The sequence below is a fragment of the Anser cygnoides genome, chromosome 21 (genome assembly GCF_040182565.1).
Source record: "Anser cygnoides isolate HZ-2024a breed goose chromosome 21, Taihu_goose_T2T_genome, whole genome shotgun sequence".
In the NCBI taxonomy this organism is placed as follows: Eukaryota; Metazoa; Chordata; class Aves; order Anseriformes; family Anatidae; genus Anser; species Anser cygnoides.
This window is the reverse complement of record NC_089893.1, coordinates 3,936,161-3,961,786: the sequence shown is the minus strand read 5'-3', so window position 1 is coordinate 3,961,786 and position 25,626 is coordinate 3,936,161. Positions and strand designations below refer to the sequence as shown.

The window sequence follows — 25,626 nt, the reverse complement described above, 5'->3', positions numbered from 1 at the left end:
ATGTGTCCAGGGCTGTTGTGCTCCTCCTGCAGACAGGACAACACAAATATCGCCCGTAGTGCTTGGTGCTCCCCTGAAACTTCAGCTCTGACCGAAGGCAGGCACAACAGCCCCTGAAGGATGGGAGCAGGGAGGTGCAGGTTGGATTGTCCTGATGCTGTGCTGCTGAGAAAGCTGCTGCAGATGGCTGATTTTAAACCAAGACAGGATTGCAGGGGAACCACAGCTGAGGCGTGCGAGGTGGTGTGAATGTGTGCTACGTAGGATGAACTTGCACAGGGATGTGTGAGCTCGGCGGTGCTGGGGCTGAAGGCTGGGGGTGCTGGGGGTACGTGGCTTACTTTAGGTCACACAGAGGTAGGAAGCGACTGCTGTGCCCCTCAGCATCACATCTCCATCAGCCGAGCATCTGGCCCTGCTTGAGCCCCGCTGCACCTCCTCTCATCTGGCTGTGGTGCCAAGCTGCCCTCGCCCTCCCTCCAAGAGCAGAGGCGGAGGAAAGGAGTCCAGTTTCAGCCTGCAGGAGAGACGCTGAGCTGTAGGAGCTGCTGAGGGAGAGGAATTGTCGGGGCTCCTTGCAGGGAGGCGGTGGTGGGAAGGCAGAGCAGGCAGGTGCTCCCCCAGAAGGTCTGCAGGGCAGGGACTCCTCCAGGGCTCCCCGCGGAGGTGGGGAACCGCAGCAGAAGATGCTCAGGTCCGTGGGAGAAGGGTGTAGGGAGGGCTCATTACTGGCTCATTCTCATGTATCAGTTGCTGTTACTTTGCTCGGGTGTGTTAATTAAAGGCATACCTCCTGCGTGCAGCTGTGTGCATTATTAAGGAGCTGGAGCTATAATAGTGTGTGAATTTGCGAGAAAACATCACCAGCTCTTTTGCATCTATTTACTTGGTTGCATCTTGGCTCTCAGCTCCTCGGGAAGCGGCTGGTGTGCTGCCTGCAGCAGCCCCTCCTCGGGGCCCAGTGGGAGCCCGAGTGGTGCAGATGAGGCCAGGAGAGCGTGGTCTCAGCAAACACCCTGCTTGCTGGAGACAAACACCTCTCCCTCCTCTTTCTGAGCGCTGGGGCTGGCTCTACGAGATCTAACTTAGCCAAGCCTTTGTCTAAAGTGTTTATAGCCCAATACACAAGGCAATGAAAACTGTGCCAATTGCTTTCTGGATAAGCGCTGTCTGTTAAGCGTGGAGCAGCACAGAAACACTGCTCTTATTGAGATTGAACGCTCGCATCTCTCTCTCCCCTCATAATTTTGTGCCATAATCCAGGAATGATTTTTGAGCCTCTGAGTGTTGTCGTCTCTGGTGCAGTGACTGATGAGACATCTGCTCTGTGACGTGCTCTGTAACAAACAATTCATTACTGCAAAATGGACTTGCGATCATTAGCCCAGGAGCTCCGGGTTTAATGTGGCATTCTGCGGTGTCACAAATCCTGCCCGGCTCTGGGGATTATGCATCACGTTTTATATCAGTTGTGAAACCTGAACTTCAAGACAATGGATATTTAACATGTTTGGCAATTCAGTTGACATATTTACTTTTCCTGAACGAGTCCATTTTGGAGATGAGCACTAAAGCACCCAGGCTCATTAGTGCAGAGCTGCTCTGCCTGAGGAAATCTTCCTCCCGGATGCCTCTGCTCTCCTGCCCTCATTTGAAATTGAGGGATTGGGCAGGGGTTGTGTGGGGCACACCGGTGTGTAGAGGTCACCTTTGGCCACAGATCTTATCAAAAGAGAAGGCAACCAGCGCTTGGAGGGGAAGTGGTCCTCATTGGAGAGGAATCACTGGGGCGCTGGTGAGCCAACCGGGATGGATTTTGCTTTCTCCTCCTTCTCCCTCCTTCCCCAGCCCCTCTTTTTCAGGCAGGCACCTCCCAAACCATGACCTGTCTCCACCAATGCTCAGGTAGCTTCCCTGGGGAGGGCTCCCTGCGCTATGCACCCAAGGTTGTCCCATAGAAATGAGCTCTGTGATCATTTCTCCAAGCCCCACTAACTGTGGATTAAGCCCTGATTGTTCTGGGCTGCTCAGAGTAGGGTTTTACCACAGCCCTCAGGAAAAGGCAGCTTGGTTTTTGCTCTTTTTTTTTTTTTCCTTGCCCTTTTGTGCTGCTTGTGCAATCTGCTCTAACAGGATTGCGTGGTGGTTTGTTTGCTTTGCTCGAGTGTCTCTGCTTGGCTGGAGCTTTGTGATAGCCCCCTGAATCCAAGCACATCGAAAGGCTCTAATACAATCACAGAGCTTTGTGCATTGCTCAAAATCTTGACTAATCTGTGTCATCATGAGATAGAGGCAGTGCTGATTTCTAGAGGCTGTGGTTTAATGTGAAAATGGGGAACTGGAAGCACTAAACAATAGCTGTAGCTCAGTCTTAATGCAGCTCACTCGTTAGGAGAGTGGAAAATTACAGATAAACTCCCCATAATAGTAAAAATATCTCCAATCCCAGGAGATTTCATTAGTTACAAGTAACTATTTATTGCAAGATTTTTCCCTTGCCACCTGTTTGTTGGTTAGTAAGCTTTTTGTTTGTTTTTAAATAAGGGGAATTATCCATATGACAAAAATAACAAGCCAAAACAAACCCCCTTGATGCCAGTCTAGGATTTCCATCTCACGTACCCGAATGGTTGCTCGATGAGGGATAGTCTCCCAGCTCAACGGAGACTCGGGGCTTCTCTGCCCATCTCATGGCCAAGCGCCTAATCCTGTGCCTGCTCCTGAGCCATCAGAACCACAAAAAAGCCGCTGGGTCCCTCAGATCCTGGGGGCTAGGAGGTAGCTGGAGTGACCTGTGAGAGGCAAGCCAAGTGCCAGCTCCGTGACAACAGCTCCCAGATGGTGACAAAATGATTTCCAAGTCTCTGGCGCTGGAGCAAGTTGAGTGGCAGCTGCAGACATGGGAAGTGCGCTGCACAGATAGAGCTGACATTGATGCAGCCCGGTGTTATTAAACTCCCCTGACGTGCTCCGTTCCTCTACGGAAAGCATTCAGAGATGCTGGTGACATGGCATTGGGATGGAGCTGGTGCAGGATGGGGCCGCTATCACAGCAGGAGCGGTGGTGGCGTTCATTAAGCTACTCCCACGGCCGCTTCCAGCGCGACGCGATTCCCTGCCTGCCTGCCAGGGCCAGCACGACACAAACTGGGTCTGTCAGGGGCTGCCACACCACAAAGGCGAGCACGGTGAACACACATTCAAGACAACACCAGGAGCAATGGGTGCTGGGCCCAATATGGCCATTCTTGCCGCGTTAGCACGGCTCGGATTGTAATAATTGCATCCAGTGCTTCGACAGCAGGTTGTGCTGCCAAGGATCCCCTTGGGCTTTGCAAAGAGAATCAGGCTGAATTTTCCAAATTGCCTGTCCCCCGCTGCAGAAATGCTGGTGAAATACATACGCAGGCTCGCGGGCACAGCTTACTCTGCTGTTTGTAATTGCCTTAGCATCACCTAGGATGCCCTTACGCTGCTTGTCCCTTCCCCAGGGAGCCTCGTCTGTGTGTTTGTGCAGTGCCTCACACAGAGCCTGTGCTGTAGTCACAGGAGAGGAATAAAAAATGAAAAATAAGCCACTCAGGCAAGTATGGGAATAATTCTGGGCACAGAGAAACTGGTGGCACAGCCACCGCTGGTGTCTGTGGGGTTAGGAGCAGCCTGATCTGCAGCAGTGGGTGGTGAAAGGAGGTTTTGGTGTGCTTGCCATGGCTGAGAGGCAATGGGTGCTTGGTGTGTTGTCCTGTGTGCGGTTGTGAGCTGAGGGTGTGTGAAAGACCTGACCGCACACAAGACCGCACACCCAGGCCTGAGTGTTCGGGGGCCTTGTCAGGCCTGGTGTATTTGTGCTGGCAGCCTTGCAGCCGCACCTCCTGTGAGGATGGGACTTCTTTACAGGAATGGTGTAAAAACTGGGGGCCCAAAGCTTCAGCCCCTACCTGTCCCCTTGCTCTAACAGCAAATGAAGGAAAACGACCAGTTCTCCACGGCCAGCTTTCAGAAGAAAGCCTTATCCTCCCTTTTTCAGGTAACAGAAGGCAGATGGGAAGAGTCAATACAGTGAACAAAAATACGGAGAGGGCTGGGGGTCAGCAGAGGTGAGCTCACATGGGGAAACAAACGATCTCTGTAGGACCTATGCTAGGCTCGCCGTTATTCTTGAAGTGTATCCGCTTAGACAGCCCTGCACAGAAGCAGTAATAACAGGAGAATTGAATAAAAAAACCCTACAGTATCTTCTTAACTGAGATAGCAAGCGACTGAGCCAGGATGTTGCTCTGCAGCATGCTCCCATGTGCCCTGGGACTGGCGGGCACTGGGAGCTGGCAGCAGCCTTGCAGCACGAGGCTGCAGGTGGGAACGCAGGCAGGAATGCAGGCATGCGTGCACAACTGACTGCAAGTGCATGCCAACAGGCTAATGGATGTATGGGAGCCTTTGGGGAGGTAAAATAGCAAAACCACAGGGAATTGGGTGTGCGGTGGGGGGCTTGAACCTCTGTGGCCAGCACAAGGGTTGCTGTGTGGCAGTGTCTGGGTGTCGGAGTAAGCACTGGTGTGGGTTTAAGCATTAGTGAGTAAACAAATTTTTCCCCTGGCACAGTCTGAACTGCTTTCCTGAGCACCAGCCATGCTTGCTGGTTACCTTGCAGACCAGAAGGGGAATAGAAGTTCTTTTTTTGCCAGGAATGGTAATGCTGAAAGGCTCTGAAGGGCGTAAGGAACAATTTCCTGCACTAGGAAAGCGCTCCCTCCCTCTGCACAGGGTGCAGCCCCATGGCTCCAGTGCTGAGGTGGAGCAAGCCCCTGAGCCCTGCCCTGGTTAGCACAAGAACTGACTCCTGGATTTTTACTCAGAGGTATAAAGGTGGTTCTCCAGCTGGGGCACGGCTCTGTTCCAGCCCAGCATTGCACACAGGCTCTCCAGTCTGTATTTGCAGAAGCATGGCCATCCCCATGGAATTATCCTGAGGCTGTGTCAGCCCCATATGCCCCGGGCAGCCCTGGTGCTTTCCCTGGTGCCCGGAGCACCTCGTTCCTCCACACTGCTCACGGAGATGGTCTGGCTGCACGATCGATAGGTAGATGTTCCCTGCCGCGTGTTTATATTGGGGCTGAGAATAAATCTAACTCATCTGGGCGAGCACACAAGGGAAAGGGATTTGGAGAGGCAGAGATGCCGCGGTGATGCTCGGCTCGTTGCTACGCGACGTGCTGTAGCCATGGCGACTGCCGGAGGAGCACGGACCCTTCTTCTGATACGGGCTGCACCGAAAATCCATCAGAAATGCTGCTGCTGCTGCTCCTCGGCAGGGCTGCCCTGGGCTGAGAGCCCCAAATCCCCTCCAGCGTCCTGTGGGGTCACTTCTGCAGCTCGTGTGGCTGGGAGCGGTTATTTTCTGCAGCTATTGTCTCTCGGGTGGGCTGGGTTTCTGTGCTTTTCAGACTGGAAGCCTTCGCGTTAAAGGACGGCAATAAAACTTGCGCGAGGCCATCCAGCGGTAGCTGCACAGGGCTATGCTGTCCTGTAAACAAAGCCGCAGATTTGTTCTGTGTTCCTATTCCTGGCGAGGGAGAGGGAAACGTGCCCTTGCCTGAGACTGCAGCTGCTCCTGCGGGGTCAGAGGGATTGCATCTGCCAGAAATACACATCCCTTGGTCTCACTCGTATCCAATCCCTGTTGATTCTCGAGCGGAAATGGCCCCAAAAGCAAATGAAGGCAGGGAACATAATGGAAAATTGGGGGTGGGATTGAGATCCAAATGAGGTCTCCCTGGGCAGCTGCCCCAGCAGATCTCCCTTCTCCTGCTCCCTGCAGGCGTGGCTGGGCGAAGGAGGGCTGCTAAGTCAGCTCCAAGCGATGGTTCCCTTCAGGCCAGGAACAGCGAAACCTCCTTTGCATCTCTTTGAAGTGTGCTACCTGCCAGATGCAGCTCAGGGCATGCTGTGATGCCGAGGATGTCATAATTATCCTTTTCCCTGCACCAGGAGGGGAGAGTTCTTGCCCCAGAGGTCTGAGGCGTTTACTTGGGGGAACGCACGATGCGCAGGATAATGTAACAGAAGGTACCAGCTGGAGACGCTACTGCAGAAGATAATTGTAGGATGATTTTAAAGAAAAAGCAGCTTTTGGGAAGAATGAACAGGCGCAGAAGTAGGAGGCTTGGAGTGGAATATGATAAATGTTTGGGATTAAGCATTAAACCCAGAAGGGGAGAGTAATCTGTATCATTCCTGAGGAGTAGGAGTGACTGATTGTCCATCTGGAGCGTTTCGTGGCTATGTGGGTGAAATAAGCATGTTTCTGTCAGCAGCGCAGACGTGCTGATAGCATCCTGCAAGGAGGACGTGCATCCTCCAGCCACAGGCTCTCGGGGATCCCAAAACGTGCTGAACTTCAGCGGTGAAGAGCGCAGCGCTGGCTGCCGGGGCTGGCTTAACCAGGCAGACCTGCTGCTGAGGCTTACGGTAGCAAAGCAGAACAAGGTCCGTGAGCTTCAAAGCTCCTCGTGGGAGCTCAGCGCTGCAGGTGAGAGCAGTAATTGCCCTCCAGGGAGGAGAAGGAGCCTGAAGGGGAACTCCAGCTTTAGGAGCGAGCAGGAGGTAGTGCTGCCCGGCTGCGGTCACTGCCTGGCCACAGGGCCATGGTGTTTTGCTCCGGCAGAGCCCAGAGCAGCTGTCAGGGCTGTGCTGGTCCCTGCGTGGCTTCCCCTCCACCCAGGGAGCCCCACGCTGCTGGGGCAGGGCTGGTGCTTGGACAGGACCATGGCACTGCCGCTGCCTGCCAGGCAGGAGTCCTTCCAAGTGCAGCCTCGTCATTGGGAAGCTCGGAGCATCCTAATTAAGCGTGCCGCAGGTGCCGAAGTTGCCAAGCAACCCCATCCTACTGCAGCAGCTCCCCCTGCTCCCAGCCCCTGCCTCTGCTCCAGCTGGGCCAAGCTGCCCCGTCCTGGTACAGGGAAATCACAGCAATGTGCAGGGGGCACGGGGAGCCAGGCAGGAAAGCTGCTCTGGGGCAGCTTGTAGGCGTCTGAGGACTGATGGGAGCCAGGCAGGCACGGGGTCGGGCTGGGAGATGAGCAAAAGCCGCTCATTTACTCAGCAGAAGTGGTGAGGTTTGTGCCCCGTGTCCCACACGTGAGGAGGAGCTTTGTGGCTGAGCACCTCCCGGTGTAGATGCAGCTGCTTCCAGCCCAGCCAAGCCCTATGAGATGCCTCATCTCCTGTGCCCCCTTCTTCCATCCAAGGACTCAGGATGGAAAAGCCAACAGTGGTGGTGCCCAGGTTCACAAGCTCACTGTTGGCTGATACGTAGCAAGTTCTGGCTCCCCTTTGAAGTGCTGCTGGGGTAGGTGGAAGTTTGGTGTTTCCTTCCCCAAACCAGGGTCCTCCACTGGTTCCCCAAGCATTTTTTTTTTTTTTCTGGCAGATATCTGGTCATTAACTTTTACTGCAATCATTTTTTTTTATTAACTTCGAGGAAAACCTGTTTCCTGGGCGATCACTCTTCCACGGGGTTGCAGACCAGCAGCGCACAGCATCGCTCGCTGGATTGAGCTTCCTAATGCCAATATTTCACTGGTAGTAAATCCATCCAGGCTACCTTGTCGTGCTTAAAAAGCCATGAAATTCTCACGCGTTACCCGTGGAATAACCACCGCTAAGAGATGTATTAAGCAGAGATTGAAATCCAGTCTGAGGCATTTGTGTAACTTGGGTCTAGATGATCAGCTCTTGATATCAGAGGAATAAGATTTGAAGCTATCAGTGAATGGCTTGGCTCTGACAGCGAGCAGGCTGGAGAGAAAAGAAGCAGGTTGGTTGTGCTTCTCTGCTTTGGTATTTATCTACTATCTACAATGCTTTTCTCCTAAGTCGATCGCGTGGTGACTGTCCCTTCCTCCTCCCTTTCTTTCCCATGGGGAGAAGAGGGCAGTCGGCTCTGTTCACCAGCTGTTAGTGAAGGCGAGCATCCTTTCTGCTCTTGGTGTTTTTTTTTTTTTTTTTGGACACTGTAATTTGTTGGCAATGAGGAGCAGTCTGTTGTCCTCTAAACAGAGGTGGGGTTGTGTGCATGGGGGTTATTTCTTTGGAGGAGAAGTCTCAAAGGAAAGCAGGCACAGAAAACATTCCCTGCAGTCAAACCATTTGTTCTGTTTAAGCACTGTAATAACGAACACGATTATAACAGTAGCTCAGCCACCCCTGTTATTTGCATTATGGAATTATTTGTATTAGCAATGTGCCGTGATGTGTGCGAGCGTGCAAATGTCAGGCAGTGCACCCAGGAGGCCACGGGAGAGAAAACAGGGAAGGGGGCCCGGGCTCTGCAGGGTCGGCACCGGAGCTGAGGCTGCTCCGGACAAACTGCAACAAACTCGGCTCTCAGCTTTCTTGTCTGGAGCACAAAGCTGGCAGGAGACCGGCGGGCTCTTGTGCATTGCCTGGGTCCTTCCCGCATGTTTGTGCCTCACCGCACCTCCTTGCTAATTTGCGGTTTTGTGCTGGATAAGTAGTGTCTGGGTATATTTGATTTATTTTTTAAACACATTTGTGATGACATTAAATCGCTTTGTGATGCTTGACAAATGTATTTTTTCTATTTTTCCTACCCACAGAGAAAGATTGCAAACTAAAAAAAAAAAAAAAAAGAAAAAAAAAACCTAAACCCACAAATGAACAAAAACTAAAAATGCCCTAATAAGAATAAAAAATAAAACTTACAAAACAAACAAAAAACCCATCAACTCCAGCATGCAAGGAAGTACGTGTGCATTTTATGAACAGAATGAAATTAGATACCTGTCAAAATACATTTGTCCTCAAAATAACTATTCATACATTTCATTTTCCTGCATAAATAGATATTCATCTGCTCTCTTCTGCCTGTCATTTGCTCCTCACATTCCAGCACTGACTGTGGGAGGGAAATATTTAAAGACGCTTCCAAAGCAATAAGCAGGCTGGGCTTATATCATTTCCTCTGGCTTTCTTAGCACCGCTCACTTTATTACCAATGAGAAGGGAAACACCTATTTAAAATCAGCCCAATAATACTGTGTTCCAAAACATTAATTCCGAGCTGCGAACCCTGTCTGGTTTCAAGCAAGCTCTGCCAGCGGAGCAGCTCCTGCAGGTTGGCTTCCCTGGTGGGATGGGATGGGATGGGATGGGATGGGATGGGATGGGATGGAGCGGAGCAGCTGGGGAGCCTGGCCAGGGCTGGGTGCCCCTGGGTCTGCTGCTCGTGGTTTGTTTGTAGCCTGAGTGCTGTGAAAGGTGACGGAGCCTGGGAGTGATGGAGATGCTCCTCTGGCCAGTGGGATTTTGAATTCAATGTGGTTTGGATGCAGCCATTATAAAGCAACATTTTTGATTTTTTTTTTAAAAAAGGGAAAACTTCCATAGCCTGCTTTTGAAATTTGGTAGCTTCTCTCCCCTACTTTGTATGACACGGGCAGCTGCTCCCAGGCAAGCCTTGGAGGGAGCGGAGCAGATCGCTTACAAGTTTCTCTGAAGCATGCTGGCTGCATCTTAATGGGGTGGTTGCAGCCCATCGAGAAGGGCTGCCAATAAAATTTCAAATCTTGTTAAGTCTTCCAGTATGAGCAAAGCGCATCTGAAAATCTGGCAGATAAAAGAACCTTTTGACCAAAAGGAAAAAAACATGCATTTTAAACACTGCTGAACCAACAACACTTATTAGCATATGTTTTTCTTCGATAATGGTTCCCAGGAGTAGCGCAAACAGATTCGACACTGTGTGCATCAGAGGAGCTCGATAGGAGTTCAAGAAAAACATCATTCTCGTGTCAAAGCCATGGTGTCACCAAACACCTTTCCTGGCAAGGCGGCACGAGCCTGCGTGTGCGCAGCCAGCCGCAGCTTTGCGGTGTTTGGGAAACTGCTCTGGGGAGCTGGAACCAGGAGATTTTTCACCTCCTGGTAGGTCTGAGAGAGCAGTCGGCTCGGCGAGGCTGCTTATCTGTTGCTTGGCACAACCGAGGGGTATATGACCACATATGCAGAGTGATGGTAATGTTGATGCAGGACTCGGGATGTGAGGGAAGGAAACCACCAAAACAACACTGACCCAAGGCACACAGCTCCAGCAGCAGAGCTGAGCTCTCTCCTCCAGAAAAAGCCTCCAAGCTCTGCCTAACGGAGGACAGGGAAGGGGGCTCGAAGCCAGGCACCCTCCTGCTCTGACACACCTGGAGCCATCCGTTGCTTTTGGCATCTTGTGTCCTTAGAAGTGTTTTGTCAAGGACCTCCAAAGGGTGAATTATTTTTTCTAGAAATCTCAGAGATCTTACTGAGACTGGAAATTGAGGAATTAATGAACTAGTGTGGATAATGATTGCAGTTCATTGAAAAACACATATTGCCATGCATTTCATGTCCAAACTGAGGGAAATACTGAGCTGTAGAACTTAATCTGAATTTTTTAAAAAACTGTTTACTTCTTTTTGTTTCTTTCTGCAGTTTGAGTTCTGGGGGCTCCATGCCTGACACCCTTGGCAGCCTCTGGTGCAGCTCCCCTGGCATTTGAGAAATTTGCTCTTCGAGGCAGAGGCAGTTGACACGTGGGCAGCACTCACTAACCTCACTCCAGCTTCCCCCTTGACAATGGTTGTTCACATGCGAACAAAAACCTGTCTGAAGATTACAGGGAAACGTGGCAACTTTGTTTTCACAGGGAGGCTGTTCTGCTTCTCCATGCAGCAGAGACTGATTAAAATCAGTATAAAGCACAAGAAGCATGGATCTGAATCAAAAACCTACGCGCTACTAATACTGAAGGAAAGAGAATTTGTATCAAGGCACTTGAGGAACTCTGAAGATGAAAACCCCTAGACTGATTTGTTTATAGACTTTCTTTTGTTACTCGCTACTGCAATATCTGAGCATATAGGTAATAGTTATTATGATCATTTCATCTTTATCTATTGTTGAAGGAAGGAACAGATGTGACTACAAGCTTTGACTCCCACATGCTACTGCAGTAAAATGCAAGACAGGTAGGGATGGTGGTGGGTAAACAGAAAACCAGCCTGTCAAATCACTGGGGACACTTTTCAGTGCAGGTAGCCAGCCTTTTTAAAGGAGGTCAGGCACTAGGGATGATGTAGTAGCGGTGGAAGCAGCATACCCTGGAAAATTTAGGGATTTAATTTCCATACCTAAGTGTCAACTGAATTTGCTGGAAAATCTAAAGGCAGCTGTAGAAGGTGAGCTATTTGCCAGGTTTAGTCATTTGGGAGAACATGGTCAATAAATTAGAGGCTGTTCTACATGTGAGGGTTACATCTGTTTGTGCTGTTCTTGACCTGCATAGCACAGACATGGTTACAGCGGAAGTTTGGCTGTGTAAAGATACTTACTCCTTTATGAAAAAGTAGATAAGATATACCGTATCTCTGCTGGTGCGTACAGAAACCTATACACAGGGCATCTTCATCTTGTTGTAGCCGTGACCACATGGTGGCATGTTCTGCTAAGGGTGAAGTATTTTATCCCCCAGCTGCAGAGGGGCAGGGGTGCAAACCTGGGATGGTCGAAGGCTGGTTCGGAGCCCCCCCCAGCACCCTTGCACGGGGTGCCTGCTGCCTGGGCTGCAGCTCGAGGCCCCCCCAGAGCCCCGCGTGTCCCCACAGCTCCGGGTGTCACCTGCTGGCTCCCAGGGACAGGCCCTTCAGGTGCTGCCACCGCCGCTGTTATCTTCCCAGTACTTCAAACAGTGATAAAGGAGGCTGCCAATCACTTTTACATTAATGTGTTTCAGAAGACCCCAAGGGGAGGATTAAACAGGCAGCAGAGCCCTTCCTGTGGCTTGTGTGCGGCCTTGCAGGCCCAGTTGGGTCTGGTGGAGGCAGGGGGGCTCCAGCACCAGGGGCTCCCTGGTTCTCTGAAAATCAGCACACCCACAGCCCTGCCCACAGACTGCGGGGATTAAGGGCCTAGGGTCTTGTCCAGGTGAAACCCGAGGGGGCAGCTGAGCTCTCCAGCTCTGGAGCAGGAATTAATTTGGGGAAATGGTCCACGTGACAAGCTCTGTTTGTTACCAGTGTGATGACAGCCTGACCTGACTGTGAATGGGGCAGACTGTCTGGAGGGACAGGAGAAAACAGGGAAAGGAAGAGGTGTTTTGTGCCTGCTGAGGTGCTTAGGGTGCTGTTCTCCTATGGGAACGAGTGAGGAGTGTAGGCACCAAGATGGGAACGAGGAACTTGCCTTCTGGGATTTCCCCAGGCTCATGGAGGACCTCCACAGCTGAAGTGTCTGTGCCAGGCAGGAGCCTTCACCACAGGCAGAGCTTCCTGAAGGAACATATGCGGAGAAGAGAAGATGCATGTAAAGAATCCTGCAGGAGACAAGTACGGGACCGTCACTTCTCCTGAACCAGGTCACCATTCTTTAAGCCTAAGGCTGTGCCCTCTGAAAGCAAGGGCCCGCTGCAGTCAGAGAGCCTCGTCTGTCTCTGCTGGCAGCGTGCTTACGGGGCGGTTATTTATTGCCACTGTTTGTCCGTCAGTCCGGGAGAGGTGAGCGACTGGTGGGGAGCACAAGGCAGGGGGAGAACCTGACATGGGATAAAAACATTCGTTCTCAGTGACTGCACTGGGCTTTAAATCAGGCCTTGAGGACGTCTGTGAGGCCACAAAAGGATCATTTTGAGGCCTCCACGTAGAGCTGGACTTGCAGAGCCTGGACCTTCCCTGTCCCACGCGGTGCCAGGTACCTTGGGCCAGGCCCAAAATAGGGGGTGCATCTAGCTCGGCTCCAAATGTGTCATATCCACCCCTTCTCAGTAAAGTTAGACACAATGATTACCTGGAAAACTTTGCTACCCTGATATCTGCCCGAGCTTATTACTGTTCTTTATTTACTAATTGTGGGGACTGTCATTTCACATGCCCGTGAGCTGTTACCTCTGCCCACAGTGCCACGTACAATAACAAACAGCCAGTTGGAGGGAAATCCAGCCTTTTTCCTCGAGCTTTTTTTTTATAGCAAAAACTGCTGTTTTGGCCCTGGTTGGAGATTATCTCCTACTTTTACTGCTGCAGGCACTTCAGAGTTTCAGTCCCACCCAGCCCTACTTCTGGATTTAATGGGCTGTCAGGTTTTCTCTTGTTATCTTTACTTCCAGCCGGAATAACTTGGCCATAAACATTCCCCCTAGACTAAAACTGTGTCCAGCAGGAAATGTAGAAGTTTTTCTCAGGTTTCCCATAAGTGTGTGAGCACTGCCAGAGCTTTTCAGCTGAAAGATGCTGAACAGCAGAACAGCTGCTTTGCATCGGTCAGAGAAATATTGGGAAGCAAAGGGCAGAAGCTTCTGCATGTGCACCAGCCACTCTGAACCCGCACTACTGCAGTATTGTCAGAACAATTTTCCTTTCCCCCAGTGCCATGTCAGACTCGGTGGTTGTTTGCATCCTGCTGAGCAGTGGAAGGGACTGAAGCAAAGGACTTAGAGGTCTTTTGCATCCCTGTGGTTGGGGCTGCAGCAGAGAGCAGCAGGCTGAACGTGTGGCCCACCGCTCGGGGCTCCATCCTTCCAAGCAGCCCAGGGCTTGTTGTCTCTCCCTCTCCCACCATCTTCTTGTTAAATGAATTGGGAATTCAGGCACAGGCAGTTAATTCCCCATGTGTTGCCTCAGACCATGTTCCAATTTTACTTCTCTGTAGCGTTTAATAGAGCTCTTGCATAACAGAAACAAGTGCATAGATTGGGAGCTGGAGAGGCAGGATCCCATCGATCAGCTGTGCTGCCTGCATCACTGGATGCTTGTCTTGGTTTGAAAGCTTTCCTGGCTCTCTCCTTGCCAAAGTGTGCTGCTATTTATTTGGTCCCCTTGTGCTCTCGTTTGTTAGGCAGAGGCTTGCTTTCTCTCCGTCTCCCTCTCCCTCTCTCTGCCCTCTCCGCCTGGTGTTCCAGTTCTGCACTGGCATTTAAATGAAGTGGGAAAGGGAAGCTGCGAACTGAATTTATGCCCAGCACAGGAGCAGCACAAGGAGATGTGCAGTCTGCCTGCGGAGGTCCCAGGCCAGAGGCAGCCTGGACGCTGCTCCAGCACCACGCTGCTGTCAGTGCTGCACTCCCCAGGGCAGCATGGTTCAGCAGCATCTCCCAGCCCTCCCCAGCAGTTTGCAAAGGAGATTTTAGTCCAGTTTCCACGCACTTCACAGTTCAGTCAGCTGGGCAGCCCCAGCAGCATGCAGGTGAGGAGCAGGAGAGGCTGCTCAGCACCTTGCTGTGATGTGGGGTGGGACAGGGGGGCACCTCCCAGGCCACTCGGGTGGAATCAGCGGCTGAGGACTGGGCCTTGCCCTGCAGACATGGAGCACTGCAGTGAAAGCCCCATTAAATACTCAATTTGGAGCTGAAATATCCTTTATCAGAAATTTATAACCCATTTTAAATGAATCCATTCAGGGCCCAGTGAGGGTCCTGGCTGTGGGAGGAGATAATTCCCCAGGTTTATTTATACAGTTTGATAGTTTTTATGCTGGGCTAGTAAAAAAGAGTCTGTGCTGATAAAATACTTTTTCTGCTTGTAAAATTGGAGAGTGTTTTATCTGCGATGCTGAAATTGCGCTGCCCTGGTAGCTGTGTGTGGGTGGGGGGTGGCACTGCCGGTGAGTGCTCAGGGTCCCAAATGTCCCTTGGCAAGGGCTTTTCTGGTGTCTGAACCATCCTTGTCCTCCACAAGAGCTGCTTGTGTGGGGACAAAATGCAGCTGGGCCAATTAATGGAAGGAGAAGTGATTAAGGTGTAATCGTCTTCTGATTGATCAAGTATCCCTTCAGCTGGCCAGCACAAAGGTATCACCTGGAAGGCAGGCAGTAAAGGAGGTGAGATTCTGGGCTCTGGGCTGTCTTACCTTGTCTTTGCCCTTTACTGAGACCTGCCCCACAGAGGCAGGATGCTCAGCTACATGATATCATCACATTTCTTCCACTCAGCTGCATGAAGCTCCGTGAAGTTTTGGTACTAGCTAAGAGGTAACAATCCCCAAGGGTGGTTCCTTTCCACTTGCTAACAGAAAGAAGAAGTGGTACAAAAGAACCTGGATTTCCAGTCCCCAAAGGGCAGATTTAGTATCGGCTTCTTATGCTAAACTCTCCCCAGCCTGAGTTTACTGCGGGTGTAATGAGCGCGGCTTTATCACGGCAGTGATCGTGGGATAATAACAGCTCTAACAACAGCAATTCTATTGTAATACAATTTCTGCTGCAAAAATATTGTTATTACGGAAATTGCTGTGACTGGTTGTAGCTGGGGAAACGTTGAATAATCCTCCGCAAAGCAAGGGAGTGGGACGAGATGCTGGAGCTGCTCCTCGGCATGTGCCCACCCTGCCGCAGGGAGCACAGCCACACACCTGGCAGATGCTGCGGGCACTCGGGGCAGGGTCTTCCCCTTCTCCTCTTCTGAGAGTTCACATTCTCAGAAAGCGTTTTGGAAAATTCCCCCTCCGCCCCGAATTCAGGTCAGGTTTTCCCCAAGGAGCCTGAGAGGGGATGCTCCGCTCAGCCACTGCATCTTCTGCTCCTGTTTCCGGCTGGGGAAGCTGCTCTGGAAGAAGTCTCGAAGGCTCAGCACCAGAATTAGTTTAAGGAGATAAGGGAAGTCGGTGTGTTAACAGCGAAAGTACTGAAGAGAAGGGGTTACAGGGAAATCTGTAATTTGACATGCTGTTATGTAAGGAGTTTTATGCATGCTATACCCAGATACACCACTGAAAACAGACGGATTAATGGAGGAATTTATCATTTATACAGAGAAAAATAAGGTGATCAAATCAGAGCGAATTTTCCCTTCCTTAGAGATAGGAGAGCAATTACAGCACAATGCAGTCTGTGGGGAACAGAGAGGGGCTATTGTATCCACACAATGGAGAGCAGAGAGAAAACTGCAGGGGGAAAAAAAAAAGACAGAGAGGGAGACGGTGTGACAGAGAAAGCAACAGAATAAACTGTATTATCTGTGACAAGGACACGATGTAAACGTGCGACATCGAAGTGACAACAGAGGCGTCACGGCGAGGGAATTTCAGCTGCACTACCTGGTGCTGAGGGAAGGCTGGGGGGGGGCTGCCAGCAGCCTGCCCCGCATGGGGGCAGCCCCACGGAGGCAGAGCGAGCTGGATTTGGTGCTGGTGTGGGGTCTGAGGGCTGCTGGGGGGTACCTGTGATGGTACTGGGCAGGGCTGGGGGGCCGCTGCAAGGAGGGGGTGTGTGGGAAGCCCCTGGACCCCAGCAGTAGCAGGTTCCTGAGTATCCCCAAATCCCCTCGGGATCCTGCCTTTTCAAGTGTGCAGGAATTTCTAACTTCTCACTTTTTCCCCACTCCAGGCAGCCAGTTTTCTACATCCCGGGGAAGGATCCTGCATAATTAAACAGAAACTCTAGGAAATGCATGCATTTTCCCATGGGGAGTAGAAGCTGAAATATGATGTGCTCCAACGCTGCTTTTTATTCTGTAAGTCGTTTCCCACCACCCATGCACCCCATCAAAGAATCCAGGAAAGCACAATTAATGTAATGAGCTACAATTTCAAGCCGTGGAAAGCCATCAAAAACAAAGCGAAACCCGGTGAAGCTCTGTGTTACTGCTATTTTGGCCAACACTTGAACCCTTGAGCTCTGCGCACAGCAGTCCGTGCTTCAGGCTAACAGCTGGATGCAAATGCCCCAATCATCTCACTTTCAGTGCTTCCTAATTGTATTTAGACCTATTTTACAGACTTCAGTGACATTCAGAGAGAACAAAGCAGGGTTTGCTGTGTGATGGGGAACTGGCCGCTGGGCTGGGCTATCTGCTCGGCGCTGCTCGTGGGGTTAACACCAGTCTGGCGTTACTTTTTTCTAACTTGATGCAAATTATTTTCAGCAGCCCAAATACAGACTTGTGTAATAAAAGCACGAAGGTAGTGCAAACATCCTGTTGACTCAAAGAAAGCGAGAAGCGATCCCCAAAGGGAAGCAGGGCGAGGGTGCTGGTGACTTGTATTGCCCCACAAGGGCTGGCAGGTGGCTGGGCAGCAAGGACCAGCAGATGCATTGCCATGAGGATGTGTCCAGCCTCCATCACAACAGGCAGCTCACTTTAAAACTGTCCCGAGCTAAAGTTCCACTTGGATATTGAGGAATAGCTGATGTGAACAGAGAAGGAAATGAGTCTGAAGCTCTCTGCAGTCCCTGGACAACGGCTTCCAGGATGGCAACTTTGCAGACACTGATAATGAAAAGGGGAAAATACAGCATACAGATAAAGCAGACATCTCCCGGAAGGTATTTAGAGAAGCAGTGACATTTAACAGAAGCAGTGGTGCCAGCAGAGCCATTACAAGTTGTTTATCATGCAAGCTCATCCAGTGCTCAGGAGATTTTGGGTCAGCCATTTCATTTCCATGAGAATTTGATTTCAGGGTGGTGAGTTCACCCTACAATAAGATTTGGCTGTGCTGGTTGTATGTTTTGTAATGGTTCTGAAAAAAAAAACAACTTGAAAAAGCAATCACTAAAATATCATCTTCCCATTCTGAGCTCAGCAGGAGCGAGAGGCCGACCGGCTCTTTTATTAATGACGAGAAGGGGAGCCATGCAGCAAAGCCCTCAGGAAGGGTGTGAAGGGCTTAATTTCTTCAGACACCCATGGCCTGATCTGAGTGCAGCACATATACATTTATTTGGCTCATTTTCAGTGTCCTGATATGCAAATCCCCTTCACAGCCAGCAATAAGGACCCCAGTATGCCCGGTACCCTTGTTGATGCCCTGTGCTGGGTGAAGTTCCCCTCAGCTCTGCCTTGTTCCTTGTGACACAAAAACCCAACCTCCTGGTCTTCTAAAATAGGCAGAAACAGGAGTATTTTAATCATGAACCATGGCCTTAAGCTTAATAAATAGCTGTGCTTCTCTATTGAATACCTGGCTGAAGTCTTTAGCATTTCATGTTTCCTATCTATATAAGCATAAGCCAAGCGATTTCCTAGGGAGCAAAGACCAGGAACATGATAGCTCATCGGGAATTCCTCCTGGCTGTTTGCCTCCTCTTGTGCTGCTGCAGAAGAGGATGCTGAATTCTCTGGCTCACCTTGTCCCCTACTCCCCGCTGTTCTCTGCAGGGAACCTCGGGGGACACTGCCTTGGGTAGAGCAGTCCCTTTGCCTGATGGGCAGGTAAGGAGGAGAACTCGCTGATGACCCCTATTTCCAACCAGTGCACCAGCAGGACACGATAGAAAGGAGAGAAAAGATTTCTTTCCCCAAGCCCCACTCTAAGCTCAGGGACTGGCAAAGCTGCAGCGATTCCCTTGCCCTGCTGCTTGGCTGTTGTGGGAAAAACAACTAATCATCCTAATCTGATTCTGTTCTGGGAAAAAAAAATATTAAAAATCTATTACAATCCCAAGGCAGTGCTCAGAAATGGACAATTTAAATACATTACCAAGCTGTTTGTGTTTTATAATGAGCTTTCTAGAAAATATGATATTGTTTTTCTGATAATCCCTTTACTGAAGTGTTATTGATTTGCAGAAAAGAAAGCTAGCACGTATTCTTCTCGGGCCTCTGGAAGAGGATGGATTGTGTCAGCTAGCTCCTCTTAAGAGGTTTAGCTGTGCATGGGGTTGCTGTTCAGAAAGCTTTAATGTCTCATTCGGGATACGAGTGACCTCCGCATCTGCACATGAATAGCACTCTTCCAGCCTCAACCATTTTGTGATCTGCGATTCTGTTCTCTCTAGCCAAAAAGCCAAGGGATAATTATTTAGGATGAAAGATTTCTCCTTTCCAGTAGTGTCACAGAGCTGCCAAAGCCCGCTCCTTCCCCTTCAGCAGCTGGGCACAGCTGCCTGGGGAGGAGCAGCTCCTGAAGCGTCGCAGCAGACGGGGCGAGGACGAGGAGCACTGGGGCTCCCCGCTGAGCCCTCGGGTGCTGCACCAGGAGCTTGGCATCACCAAGTGCGTGGGGACACAGCTGCAATGCTCCAGCCACAGACAGCGAACAGCCTGGTCCTGCTCCACAGGGGCTCAGCAGGTCTCTTCTTGTCCCCGTAGGCAAATCAGCAGTGCTGCAGAGACCCCATATCCCCTCGCTGCCGGACAGATCCCTCCGTGCCGCTACTGAAGCCTCCCGTAATCAACGGCGTGGCAGCAGGCTCTGTAAACTTGGCCACGGTGTTTTGGGTAAACAAGGTGTTCACGGCTCACATTACCCTCTGGTAAACCTCCAGGGCTGTTTTTCTGCATGTCTTGAAGCTGGTCGGCGGAACACAGCGAGCTTTTCTCCGAGTGACCTCTAATTACAAGTCTTGTTATTAATGGATGTTATTATTCAGCCTCTTCCCATTATACTGCTCCTCAATTACACAGGCTCCCTCTTAGCTTCTGTGTCCTTTGCATTTGCTTACTGCCATTTACCAAGTATTTTCAGGTGTGAAAAATACACGGAGCCCCAGATGGGTAGATATTTTCTTTCCTAATTTCAGCCGCATGCAATTCCATTCTTTTTCAGACCAAAGTTGCAGGCAGGTCTGGAGAACAATGACTGCAGGGAAGGAGCACCAAGAGTCAATTAAAAAGCCTGGAAGACCATTTTTGTTAATAGCATGCCAAGGCAGAAACCCTGCTGCAGACAAGTGGGCAGGAGTTCATACTTGGGTTGCAATGATAGAATTTCAGAGAATTCCCCACTAAATCAGAAAAAAAAAAAAGGGAATACGTTGGTCTTACCCACCTATACACTTATATTATAAGCCAGGTGCCCTTGAAATCAATGCCAAATACATGTTGTTTGTTTTTTTTATTGACATATTACAATTATGCTTAGCAGTCTTGAGCTCAGAGAGAGACATCCTCATCCTTCCTGGGCAAAAAGCAGAGACAGCTCCAGCTCTGAAAGCTATAACCCATATAGAAGAGAGAGAAACAGTAAAATTATCCATGTTTTACCAATGCAGAATTGAGGCACAAAGAGATAAAGACGTGAACTGGTGGAAAATTGTAGTCAAATCTCTCCTTGACTGAAGACTGGTGTTTGACTTTATTGAAACGTTTTGAAAATGCATGTGAATTTCATCTATTTTTGTTCATAATGCGGCATAAAATAAAAGCACTTTGTTTCATCTTTTACAAAATGAATCACTACTTTTCAAATTTTGAAATGGTGTTTCATTTCAAAGTTAATTTTGGTTGTATTAAAAAAAAAGTGCTCTGAAAAATGAAACTTTTATTTCCAGATTGAACATATTTTGAGTTAGTTTTCTGACAGTTTTTCCTTTGCTGCTGATGAACAGAGGATCAGGTATCTGCATAGCTCCAAAAGATTTGCCTTCACTGGTATGGAGGCTGTGGCGAGGCAGGGAATCAGGCTTTGGTGCCCTTCAGCATACTTGGGCAGCGCCTCTTGTCACTCCATGGGCATTGGATGAAGTCCACCAGGATGCAGAAGTTAATTGAAAAGTTGCAGCCACACCAGGAACGTAAGGGTGGCTGAGACCTGGGAATCTGGAAACGTTGCGTGCAGTGCTTGTGTTAAACAAGCTCTTCCAAAGCGATAAATGAAAGCTGCCTGGTGTGCAAGGGATGTGCATCGTGAAATCGCTTTCATGATGCTGAGCACGAGAGACCCTCTAGCCATCTTCTGCTATTACCTGAGCAAATGGACTGGCATCTCTTTCCTGCCCTGTTCTCTACCCTGCCGCAGGGTAAATGGCAGTGTGTGGTGGATGGAGACCACAGGTAGACTCCGGCAATTTAGAGAATACGGTGCTTTCTGTAACACAGCTCTGGGGGCTAAATGGTTCTAATGACTGTGTGTGAAAGCACAAGGCAAGTCAGCATGGGTCTCAAACACACTGTTTGTTATAAAAATCTTTTTTATAACTATTAAAATAATAACTATAATCAATCTACTCATTGCCAAAGAACAAGGATCCCCGTAAAACCAATTCTCAGCAAGTAGGTGCCAAATAACTTCTGTCAATAGGGTAAATATTGCTTTAAATTGCTCCTAATGATGATGACTAATGACAGGGTACGCACGTATTAGAAGAGTGTTTGTATTTACAGCTCTCATGGGAATGAAGTGTGCACGCATCTGACCCTTCCCCAGGCAGAGGAAGGAGCTGCAGGCAGCACTGCGTGGGGGCTGCAGCGAGGTGCTCGTGGGCAGCTCGGTCATCACGCAGGCACAGGGGTGACAGAGGTGGCTCTTGCAGCACGGCAGGTTGCTAGTTTTAGCTGAGCAACCATCAGGAGAAAACCCATTTCTATCTCCTTTCTGTCCTTAGACACATTTTCAAAGTGAACTCCTTGGGCAGTGCCTAGGAATTAGTACGTGCATTAAAATTGCATTTCTGTCCAGCTGCCCCCAGCTCAGGGCACTGGGGTGCAGGATCCAGGAGAGCAGATTTATCTGCTGGGCCCACCCTGCAGACTGCCTGCCAATATTTTGCAGGTTATTGTGCTGAGGAGACGGGGATGCACCAGCAGAGTTCCCTCTCTCAGGCCCATGTTCCTGCGGTTGGTGCCGCAGTCCTGATGCTCTCCGGTGGCTTTGCTTCCTTGCTGGAGCCCGGGATCCTGTTGATGTCAGAACTGACCTGTTTTGGGGGGAAGTTTGCATCCGTTTTCCAAACAGATGGCTGTTACAAGGCAAAAAAAAAAAACCACAAAAATTCTGTTGCTGTCACCCATGTTAGCTTCAATGAGCATGTAATTGGACACTAAGATGTTAATTGGGCTCTGCAACGAGTATTTACCTATTATAGTTCGCCTGATTCTCTCCACTGCTTCCTAGTTGTGAGCACAATGCTCACAATCTCGCATGTGTTTTAATTGCCTGGTGTTGTTGCCATCTCTAGCTGTCTTTGATCTGAATCCCCTTGTCAAAGACATTATTTATTGATATGAATGACTCATCCCCCTTTCTATGTATTTAAACTTTCTGTGAGAAATAGGAAACTTTCTTATAAAACCAGTTCAGTATTGACCACGTTATAGCAATGCCGAACGTGGATGCCTAAAGCACTATTTAAGTTACAGCCTCTTCAGGGAAGAATTTCCTGCTGCATTGCTGCTGGCAGCCTGCAGGAGATGCATCAGCTGCTGCTCTCCATCCCCAGCCTTGTTCCTCTGATACCTGCTAACCCACTAAGAGGTAAGGGCTTGTCAGACTCCCATGCTCATCATTCAGCCATCCCATCTTACCACCAAAGTACCACACTGTGTCTTCCTTAGCACAAATATCGGCTGTAGCCCCCTGTTTTACTGCTGCTTTGTTTTGTGGAATTGGGCAAGCCATTTGACCTCTCTTTCCCACCTTCTGAACGTTGCCAGTGCAATTCTATTGCCAATTCAGAAGCGATCCCTCTGCCTCCTGAATAATTCATTAGCTAATGTTTGCAAAATGCATCAGACAAATAAATTGTAACTCCACTTGCACTAGTTCATCACATTGGCTTTCATCAAAATAATTAGTTCTTGCATGGTTAATGTCACCTTCCCTGAATGAATTTTTGCATTTTACTGATCCACGATCTTACACCTACAGTAGTCCATGAGCTTTCCCTTAATTTCCTATGTCCACTCTGCAAAAGGTTTGATTTTTCTGACAGGTTCTCAGTTGATCCCATTAGAGTTTGAGTTACCTTCCAGAACGGGTTAGGGAGAAGGTGGGAGAGAGTCTGGGAGCTGTTTGTTGTGGCCAAAACGGTCCTGACTCGGGAAATTTTACTTAATTTCCTTCCACCAATTATTTCCTCCCTTCTCGCTAAAGAAAAGAGGGCACTTTCTCTTTTTTTTCAGATGGGGAACAAAAATAAGGCAAATCTGCAGAAGTTCAACCTTTCCACTCCAGACTGTTGTGTGCGGATCCTCCATTTGGTGCTGGTGGCAGCAGCTCCTTGGCGTGCCTCGCCACTTGTCTCTTGCAGCGCATTGAGCTGGCACCGAACCCTTTCTGCAGGCAGTGCTCAGCACCAGCGTGTGATGGGACTGAGAGAAGAGCACTGAGAGCTGTTCTGCCACTTCTGCTTTCTTAGGATGTGTGACTTATTTTGTCTGCTGGCTTCCCTAAGCCTGGACACAGCGACTCAAGCAGGTCCCAAATAAATGGGTCCAACCTGAGTGGGCACAGCAATGCTCCCACGATGGCCATCATCGAAGCCACCAGGAGCGGGGTCAGCCCACCCCCTGTGCAGTCCCCCAGCACGCTGCCTTACAGCAGCACGGTGGCTGCCCTGACACGGAGTGATGTGAGCTGAGGTTCTGTGCCCTGCGTCTCCATCCTGAGCCTCAGAGCAAGGAGCGAGTGACGCCGAAACGATCTCTCTTTGGCGCAGCTTGTGCCAGCTTTGCTTTGATTTCTGGGCTCGTCTAGCTGGGTGACATTTACTGATGGACGTGACATTCATGTCAGGCCTGCTTGTGCCTGCAGAGGTGAAAACCACAAGCCATAGGTGAACAGATGCATCTACCCAGTCCTGACAAACTCCAAGTTTACTTGTTCCTGGGAGTGAGCCGGCACTTCATTTTCTTCAGCCAGCTGGAACTGCTGCTAGGGCTGTGATTTTCTGCTGAGGCTCTTTCCGTGTCTGAACTAATAGAAGCAGGAGAGAGACAATCAATACTTTGGAAATAGCCTATTTCTTCATGTGCTGTTTGAGCAGCAGTGAGACTTCTGCCCCCCTCCCAGTCTTGATTCAGCATCTGCAGCACGCGCACGCTCTGCATGGGGATGGCGAGTGCGAGTGATCGCTCGCAGATGAAGGTGTAGGTTACTGCGTGTTTCTCAAAGCCAAGCACATTTGCACTTGGCTCGGGCGAGGCTCACATGCTTAGTGGCATGATGCATCTTATTGGGAATGAGGTCTGGACTGTATTTCAGAATAAACGCAGTAATTACAATTGGCATTTCTGAGTCTCCTGCTGGCAGCAGCCAGCCGTCTCGCTGACAAAACGCTGTTATTTGTGGTGCTGGCCGTGTGGGGGATCCAGGGAAGTGATGCTCAACCAGATGCACCTGTTTACACAACATTAAACCAGCTGTTAGCAAGAATTCATGCTCTCATTCCTATGCCCTCTACCATGATGAGGGAGGGAAGGAGAGAACCCCGTCCTTGCCCGTTTATCCTCCTTTAAAGCCTGTGGTGTGGACCATGGCCTCAGCAGACGGTGCTGGGGTGCTGCTGAAGCCTGGGGGTGGATTTGACGTGGTAGCCTAGTGTAGAAGCCAGATGTACCCTGGATTTTCCAGGGGCTGAGAACTGCTGCAAGCTCTCCTGAGGCTCAACCTCGCCCTGCTTCTGGTGGCCAGGAGCCCCTGGATGCAAGGTGCAGTGATGCAACACCCACTGCCAGCTTCACCAGCGTGGGGATGCATCTTCTGCTTTGAGGCTACAGGAACACGAGCTGGAGTATGGAAGTGCTTGTCACTCCCTGCAGCCATCTGTCCCCAAGGGCAGCCCCTTTCCTGCTCCCTTGCACAGCCAGTGGCAGCAGGTGTCCTGAAGGCAAGTGCCCTCCAGCCAAGGCAGAGATCGATGGCTAACCTCCAAGGGAAGGGCAGCAGAGGAAGCTCTCCAGCTGGTGAGGCCACAGGGGACATTTGCAGTCACCCTGCATCCTTCTGCTCTGCCTGTCGGATGTCTGGCTGGTATTTATGGCACACCCACAGGTGGGGGAGCAGACACTTTACCCTTTAGCATCCTTGGTTTTATGTAAGCACCTTTGCTCTGAATCCTGTGCAGGTCATCCCCGCTGCAGGGACAGAAATCTTAATGCTGTAGGGCCAGGGTGGACCAAGTGGCATCTTCAGTGGTGGAGAAAAGCAGCGAGCCAGGCCCAGCAGCATCCCTTTGGAGATCTCCAGCAGGATCCAGCCCTGCCGTGCCATGTGGAGGGCTCAGAGCATCCAGCACGGCCCCTGATCGGGGCAGCAGCTCCCCCGGCAGTGCTGCTGGCAGGTGGAGGTGCCACAATGAGATCGACTCGCTGCTGTGTTTACATCTAAAATTAGAAGTGAAATGAGAGAGCATTATGCTTGCAATTTCCGGACGATTAAATTTAAATATAGCCACTCGCCACGGTGTTGTGCGAGGTGCAGCTCGGCGCCGCGCTGCTGAGCAAGCAGGGGCGTCCTCGTCCTGCGGCAGGGTGAGGCAGGCATCGTGCAGCCGAGGAGCTGCCTGGCTCTGGGGATTAATGACCTTATGTAGTCTGAAAGCCGAGCTGGGAGAAGAGAGAAAAAGCATTGTTTTCTCGCCCTTTCTTTTATTAGACTCTAAATAATTATCAGGCGAATCCTGCTCTGCAGCTTGCCGCCGCTCTGCAGCCCAGGCGGCCCTGGAGCACTGAAACCCATGACTTGCCTTTCTCAGTTCCCTAGCAACGAGCCAAAGCAGCGAAATGGGCTTGGCCTTATCACAACAAGATGTTAAAGCAATTAATATTCATCACCAGCGGCTCCCTGTGCTGGAAGCGCAGCCCTCTGCCCAGAGAGAGCAAGCAGGGGTAGCCCTGGTTGCAGAGAGAAAAAATTTGAGACAGAATTGTGTTGGGCTGAGAGTGAGGGTGCATGTGCCTGCATGAAGGGGAATGTCCAAAAATGA

The 25,626-nt window shown here is 50.2% G+C and overlaps 1 long non-coding RNA gene across 2 annotated transcripts in view; it reads left to right on the top strand.

The window, feature by feature from the left end:
* LOC106039833 (uncharacterized) overlaps positions 1-23,929 on the top strand; it is a 29,464-nt gene extending 5,535 nt beyond the window's left edge. Inside the window, exons 3-6 of one of the 2 annotated variants that reach the window (XR_010826177.1) lie at positions 3,807-4,027; positions 10,486-15,012; positions 16,366-22,175; positions 22,823-23,929. This is a non-coding gene — a long non-coding RNA (uncharacterized lncRNA). Of the gene's footprint in view, positions 1-3,806; positions 4,028-5,456; positions 6,530-10,485; positions 15,013-16,365; positions 22,176-22,822 lie in introns of those variants that run through there. The other variant, XR_010826176.1, reaches the window with a different exon arrangement.
* The last annotated feature ends 1,697 nt before the right edge of the window (positions 23,930-25,626 follow it).